Genomic DNA, 8,030 nt, shown 5'->3' on the forward strand with positions numbered 1-8,030 from the left:
TTGCTGGGGGATCTGTGTGGAGCAATTTGGGGTTACACCTAAGTAGTTTTTCCTACCTCCTAGTTATGGGGGCAACTTTATTTACCTGGTATGTTACCTTTGCTATTCACTATGTGCTTCCACGCAACTTTATTGTTTTGAGAAACAAAGAATAGATATACATTGTTTATACTGTCTGTATGAACCATTTACTAAATGATATGTATATATTTTTTCAATAGACACCAGGCTCTGGATGTTAAAAAAAAATCCCTGAAGGGCATCAAGCCGGAAACATTTGTTTCATCCAAAAAGCCTGTCTGCACATACTATGCAAATCCAATGAAATGTATCAATATTGATGTACATTTTGTCTTTGATGACTTAAAGTGGAGTTCCACCCAAAAATGGAACTTCCATTTTTTTGGAATTCTACCCCTCTCCGGTGTCACATTTGGCACCTTTCAGGGTGGAGGAGAGAGCAGATACCTGTTTAATACAGGTATTTGCTCCCACTTCCTGGCATAGATCACCACGGTGATCTACGCCACTTCCGGTGCCTACTCTGTCCTCCCCCGTTGTCTTCTGGGAGACACACAGGTCCCAGAAGACAGCAGGGACAAGTGAGGATGCACAGCGCGACTCGCACATGCGCAGTAGGGAACCAGGACGTGAAGCTGCACATTTAGCATAATGTGTAAGGAAACCAATATCTAAATTCAGGTCGTTATTTTTCATATTTTTACTATTTTTGATAAAATACATTGTTCCTGGTCACTTTTAAAGTCCCACCTACCAATGGGGGTTGTATGTTCCATTTATCCTGGGATGTGGTGACCTAGAACTTATGACTCCATGGATCTTGGAATTCTTCTCATTCACTGTAAGCCGGCCACTGCTTCCTTAACCAATGAGTCATCCACTGTCAACTAAATGTTTAAAAAAGTCAGCATTTTTGGGGGGGGGAAAGAGACAAGCAAGCGCGCCCCCCCTTCAAACCATACCAGGCCACATGCTCTCATCCTATGTCACACACTGCATATATAACTATAGTGATGCAGCCATAGGATATCATCCAGAGACCCTGCCCCCCCATTGTGATATCACAGACCCATCATGCCACAGGCGGTGATGTCCCAAGGCAGCAGGGTCTCTGAATGATATCCACCCCATCACAGGTTTGTATTTTCCCCCGCCAGCAGGTTGGCAGTGGACGAGAGAAAGACATTTTTAATAAAGGTTATCAAAAAAAAAAAAAAGTCTGGTGACATTACACTAATTTTTTTGGCGACTGGAAAAATAAAATAACCTTGGCCACACACAAAAGTTCAAAGAGCTTAAAAGGGGTTGTAAACCCTCATTTAAAAATAAATAAATGTCATACCTCCACTGTGCAGTTCATTTTTGCACAGAGTGGCCCCAAGCCATCTGTTCTGGGGTCCCCCAGCGCTATCAGCTCCTCCCCGCATCAGTAAACCTCCTAGAAGGGCTCTCCCTGGGGATTAACATACATGCCAAAAATGGCTGAAGGGACCCCAAGAAGAAAACTTTTAGCCAATACCAAACAAGGTTATTTTCCTTTCACTGACTGGAGTGTAAGCCCACGTGCTGAATTAAGCAAGCAGTCAGGTTTGGACAGTGATGCACTGCCTTTCCAAATGTGAAGATTTCCTACCATTGTTATCATGGGGCCTCGTACAGCCTAACCCCTGAACTCAGAATGCAGGTTTCTGGAGTACATAACATACTATGCACATTACCCACTCCTGACACCTTCATTTTAGGCATTACCCACTCGACCCCTGAACTCTGTTACATACCCCAGTAACCTGCATTCTGAGTACAGAAATAGATAACATGCATATTTCAGGAGTATGCAACATACAGGGGTTGGGGGGGTATACAAAAGTTATCCTCACATGTCAAATTTGATGGCCAAAAACCACCATTGAAGGGGACTGCCTTGCAACTGTACAATGAATGTAGTTGCAGCAAGGCGGTGCAGGTTTAGAGATTAATCAGGTGGTGAGGTGGCAATAGTTTACTTCCACTATTTGTGGATCACTCTTCAGTGGACAACACAAGCATGCATTAATCCACAGCAATAATGCACCCAAGATGTGTCACTTTAACCATGTGGTTAGTGCTGCAGCATTTATCACTTTGAGAGACTTATTAAAATAAAAGCCTACAGCAATGAAAGAATTTCACTCTGGGCACAGTGAATATCCACCATCTTTTAGATATGTTGGGAGGGCAGTATACAGTCTAATTTTTAGAGCCCAGGCTACCCCATAACCAACCCCCACCATTCCATCCCAAGAACCTGGTCCTGCTGGCTTCTTTTTGAGGTCCTTGTACAGTGCTTGCACTGAGTGGGTAAATCCTCTGGAGCCGCGAGCCTGGGGACCAGCCAGAAGCTGAGAACCTTTAAAACCTTTGCTCCTATTGCTTCATCCTGGGGACTGAGTTGGGCAGCCAGGGCCAAGGAGCAGAAACTAACCACTTTCAGGAGTAACCTGCACCTGCCCAGGCGATAACAAAGTTCCGATCTATTTTATAGCAATACACTGGGATATTACTGTAATCCTCTGGACTTGCGGCATTTTCAGGTCCTTTGACGCCCTGTGAGAGTGCGAAATGCATTGACGCGAGACACTTCCGGGTCTGACGTCATTTCCGGTCTCGTGGGAACGCTGTTAATAGTGTTTGCTGCATCCTGATTGTTTCAATGCCTGTTTTTAGCTTACTTTTGTAAGTAAAACCTTTTATGTGCAATAAAATTTTCAATCTTAACATACTTCACTATTAATATCCCCTTTTTCTTCCCTTTTGGGTACCTGTTTTTCATATGGCTGAGTATGAACGTTGAAGGATCGTTTATCTCATCAGTGAACCTGCCATCCTGCAACATTCTTTGGATATCGTTACAAGCTTTTACTGACTCGGACTGAAAAGCTGGGTGTCTGATTTGGCGAGTGGGGACACGTGTGGGAGTGTCTTGGTACACCTGAAAACACTATTTGTGAAGCACCGTCATAGCTTTGTATGGACTGTTTGTTATCACTTATTATGGGTTTGTTTGAGCACTGTATTTAGATTTTACCACTATGTTAAAGTGTCTGGCACTTTGTGTATAGCAGCTTCAATTTTTTTTACCACCCATTGGTTGGCAGCCCTGCCTTTAGAGACAGTTGTAGTGTCCAGCGTGTAGATACTTTGTCACCTCAACCCCTAATGCCAGCAAACTATACAAAAGCAACCTGCATCAGCTAGTTTTAACAGGAAAGGAATTTAGTGGCCTTCAATGGTATTGAACTACGCTCTTGCAGTGAAGTATGAAATTCTAAAGTTAAAATGCCCAGAAATCTTAAGATGCCTCCTACTATCTGTGCACCAACACTTATGATAAAGGAAAAATAAAGCTGCAGTCTGAGTCCCATTATGGAATCTAAAGCTTTGAATGCTAAACAAAGGACTGCCTTACCAAGCCAAGTTTTGATGTACTACAGGTCATTTTTATAGGATACACAGAAAGTCAAATTCCAAAGCATAATTCCTACAGAAAAGTTTATTTTACAGAATACATTTCCAAAAAAAGGACCAAATACAGAGATCTTAGACTGATCTTGACAGATCTCCAATTGCTTGTGTAGTCCATGTGGTGAGGCATAGGATGAGGAGTACAGACCTGGGCAATTAAATACAGACTGGAGACAATACAAAAAAGGTAGAACCTGTATAGAGATAAAATTAGTTTATATTACAAGTGTCATTGGATCTCTGGTCATGTTAGTTTCAATATGGCAATATTTAGCCTCCACCCCTTGTTCTACAATCATATTTTAATAAAATGGCAGGCTGCATTGAGACAGCTACTTCATTCCAGAAGATCATGGCACTTGGAAATTCCAGTAAAATTAGAACACAGTAAAAATAAAATTTTATACCCAATCCTAGAGAATGGTTTAATGGCCTCAAATAAAACTGAAAATTACACAAGTAACTGAACCATTGAAAAATTAAACCGCTGAGCTGTAGAGAAAGCCACGTGCATACCAGTGTCACATGCCTATTCTACAACAGCCCTAACTATGGTAAAATTACCTCCAAATTCTATTGGTTTTTTTGCAGCACTTGAACATACATTACTCCAGAATTATAAAATCCCAGGTCCTTGCACCATTTGAGACAAGATGTCACTTTCTCACCAATTTCTACAAGGATCAGCCCTGAGTCTCCCTCCCTTCTCTACACAGCTTTACTCAATACTCACTTCATGCATTCATTTCTTAGAGGGCTTCCTTCCTCTTCCTTTGCCCTGGGGAGAAAGGAGAAAAAAATAAATAAATAAAAAATTCAAGGCCAGAAGCACTTTCTAAAGTACCATTTCCCAGAAAAGAGAATAGGATTTTTTATAACAGCTTACCTGTAAAATACTTTTCTTGAAGTAAATCATGGGACACAGCCTTAATTACTTAAGGGTTATAGGCCAGCTTCAGGTGATGGACACTGGTATACCCAAAGTTTACTCCCTATATAACCCCTCCTTCCAGGAGCACATCAGTTTTTGTAGCAAAGCAATATACTTAAAGCCCAAAAAAAAGAGGGGAGGGACCCGTTCCATGATGTACGCCAAGAAAAGGATTTTACAGGTAAGCTGTTATAAAAATCCTATTTTCTTTATTGTAAATCATGGGACACAGCATTAATTACTTCATGTAACATCCCATAGCAATGCTACTTGAAGGGAGGGAGACACAACCCAGAGAGTACCCCCAGACTTGACCTATACTGCTGCCTGCAGCACACTGCACCCAAAGGTGATATCCTCATACCTTCCATCCAGCTGATAAAATTGAGAATGTATGCACTGAAGACCAAATTGTGGCCTTACAGATCTGAGCCATGGAGGCCTGATGACTAACTGCCCAAGAAGCACTAACCGCCCTGGTAGAGTGCACCTTAACTTGAAAAGGGGGAATCTTACCCCTTAAATCATAAGTTTGAATTATCACTTACCGAATCCACTTAGCAACAATTTGGATGCTGCCTGTCCTTTCTTGGGACCCTCTGGCAGAATAAGACAGTCTTACAAATCTGAGCAGTTGCCTTTAGATTTTGCGATGGCAGGACAATATATCTTGGTTCAGGTGAAAATCTGAAACCACTTTTGGCAAAAAGTCTGGACAAGGGCGTAACACCACTCGGTCTTCATGAAAAATCAAATATGGCTCTTTACAAGAAAGAGCAGCCAATACTGAAACCCTCCTTGCTGAGGATATAGCAACCAAAAATACAAACTTCCTTGTCAAAAGGACTAAGGGAATGTTGCATCGGTTCAAAATGGCTGTTTAACAGACAAAACTAAAATGCATGTCCCGAGGGTTCAAGGGAGGTTTGACAGGCAGATTAAGCCACGTTACCCCTTGTATAACGCCCCCCCCCAGACTAAACGAGTAACAAGTGGCCTTTGAAATAAGACTGATAAAGCTGATACTTGGCCTTTAATAGTACTCAAGGCCAATTTCAGTTCTACCACTAATTGTAGAAAGGCAAGAATTCTGCCTATGATACACCTCCGAGGGTGCCAACCCTTGGATTCACACCAGGAAACATAAGCCCTCCAGACCCTGTAATCTATAGTTCTGGAAGCTGGCTTCCTTGCATTAATCAGGGTAGAGATAACTGACCCAGAAAGATCATGTTCCTTCAGAATGTGGGTTTCAATAGCCAAGCCGTTTAAATTTAGGGACCGTAAGGAAGGATGGAATATATCAGTCCCTGTGAGAGCAGATCTGGCTGTAGTGGGAGGGACCATGGGCCCTCCACTGCCATCTTTACCATTTCTGCATACCATGACCTTTTGGGCCATGCTGGTGCCACCAGAATTACTGACTCGTTCCAGCTTGATCCTGCAAAGATGTTGAGGCAGCAACTGAATAGGGGGAATGCATAGATCAGTGAGAACTGATCCATGGGGTCACCAACACATCTGTTCTGCATGCAAATGGATCCCTTGTTCTGGCCACAAAGTTGACCAACTTAATGTTGAACCTGGATGCTAGAAGATCTAGGTCTGGAGTCCATCTTTGGCAAACATACCGAAATATGTCAGGGTGAAGGGACCATTCCCCTGGGAATAACTGTTGACAACTCAAGTAGTCCGCCTGCCAATTCTCTACTCCCAGAATGAAGACTGCCAATAGGCACAGAACATTCCTTTTTGCCCAAGTTAGAATATGGTTCACCTCTCTGCACAGAGACTTTTGGTCCCCCCTTGGTGATTGATATAGGACACAGCTGTGGCATTGTTGGATTGAATCCTGACAGGACAATCCCGTAACCTGAAACTCAGGCCTTTAGAGCCAGACGTTCTGCCCGAATCTCTAGGATATTGATGGGCAAGGTTCGGTTCTTGACCACTGTCGCTGGACAGTTGTCTTTCTAGTACTGCTCCCCAGCCTAAAAGGCTGGAATCAGTCGTTACCACTTTCCAGATGACTGGTCTGAAGGATTTTCCCTTCAGCAGATTCTGGGTTAGTGACCACCAAGTGAGGCTTTAGGACACTCTTGGGGCAGCTGCATTGGCAAGTCTAAAGCTTGAATAGTTTCGTTCCAAGCAGACAGGATACTGTTTTGCAACAGTAGGTCTTGAAAGAAACTGCATAGGAACTGCTTCAAATGAAGCCACCATGGTTCCTAGCAACCTCATGCAAAGACGAATGGAGGGATCGCCATTTGACCCGACCATCCGCACCAACTCTTATGGAGTTGATCTTTGCCTGAGGCAAGAACACCTTTTCCTGGGCTGTGTTTATGATCAGACCCAAGTACTCCAGCCTTTTTAACGGTATTAAGCTTTCTCTAGGTTGAGAATCCAACCCAAACTTTCCAGATAATTGGTTGTAGTGCGCACGCTTTGCTCCAAACGAGCCACCGACTGATCTATTAGCAACAGATAGTCTAGGTACGCTACAACTGTTATGCCCTGTGCCCTTAACCTGGCTGGAGGTGGGGCCAGCACTTTAGTGAACACCTGGGGTGCTGTGGATAACTTGAAACTTGATGAGCAGGAAATATAGGGACATGCAGATATGCATCCTTGATGTCAATTGATGCCAGAAGTTCTCCTCCTAGAAGGATAGGAACTACTGACCTGAGTCTCCATGCAAAAGGAGCAGATCTTCAGGAATGGATCTGACATGTCCATTTGTTTTTGGTACCATGAAAAGATTTGAATAAAACCCCAGAGCTTGCTCTTGGGGGGGGGGGGATCTGTATGATCCCCCCTTGAGATATTAAATCTGCCTAGTGCCTGAAACAGATGGTCTTTTCTCTGGATCTTTGGGAACACTTAACTTCAGGAAGCGATGGTGGAAAGTCCTGAAATTCCAGTTTGTACCCCAGTGTTACCGTGGAGATGACCCATCTGTCCTGAAATTCCTTTCCAGACATCTCCTCCTCCCCCCCACCTTGCTGAGGGGGGGTTGCCTCTTGAGGCTTTAGGATTCTGCTTTGTAGGTTTCCAACCCCAGGACTTCTTGTGAGCCTGGATTTGACCAAGGTTTTCCTCTAGAGCCTGACAGCGGAGGCCAACACCACTGCCTAGAGGTGGAAGCCCCTGGCGCAGGGGAAAGAGCCCCATTTAAATGAAGGGTGTTTTTTTGTCAGTCAAGAATATAAAGGAGTACCTTTCCCACTAGAAATGGTTTGGATATATTTGTCCAAGTCTTCTCCAAATAGCCGCTCCCCATGAAGAGGGAACCCAGTTAGGTTTTTACATGGTGCTTCAGCTGACCAATTTTTTTTAAACCACAGGATTCTACACATATGCACAAGCATAAGCTTAAGGCAGGACGCCTGGTGAATAGAATCTTTAATGGCAATGCATGCTGCTTTTGGTAGTTCAGCCAAATCCTGAACTTGTGCAGGAAGCTCCAAGGGCCTGAGACACCTATTGCAGCAACTCCAGGCTGAGTAACAGCACCTGCTATGGAAAAAGATTAACAGGAATTCCAAGTTATCTGCTGGTATTTTCCATCTTGGAG

The 8,030-nt window shown here is 43.5% G+C and overlaps 1 long non-coding RNA gene across 1 annotated transcript; it reads right to left on the bottom strand.

Moving 5' to 3' along the window:
* Window positions 1-3,532: 3,532 nt before the first annotated feature.
* On the bottom strand, window positions 3,533-4,301 carry LOC141134673 (uncharacterized). Its single transcript, XR_012243265.1, has 2 exons — window positions 4,256-4,301; window positions 3,533-3,716 (listed from the first exon to the last, which is right to left on the bottom strand). It is a non-coding gene; the product is annotated as an uncharacterized lncRNA (long non-coding RNA).
* Between the last annotated feature and the right edge of the window lie 3,729 nt (window positions 4,302-8,030).

This window comes from Aquarana catesbeiana, linkage group LG03, assembly GCF_042186555.1.
Source record: "Aquarana catesbeiana isolate 2022-GZ linkage group LG03, ASM4218655v1, whole genome shotgun sequence".
Taxonomy (NCBI): Eukaryota; Metazoa; Chordata; class Amphibia; order Anura; family Ranidae; genus Aquarana; species Aquarana catesbeiana.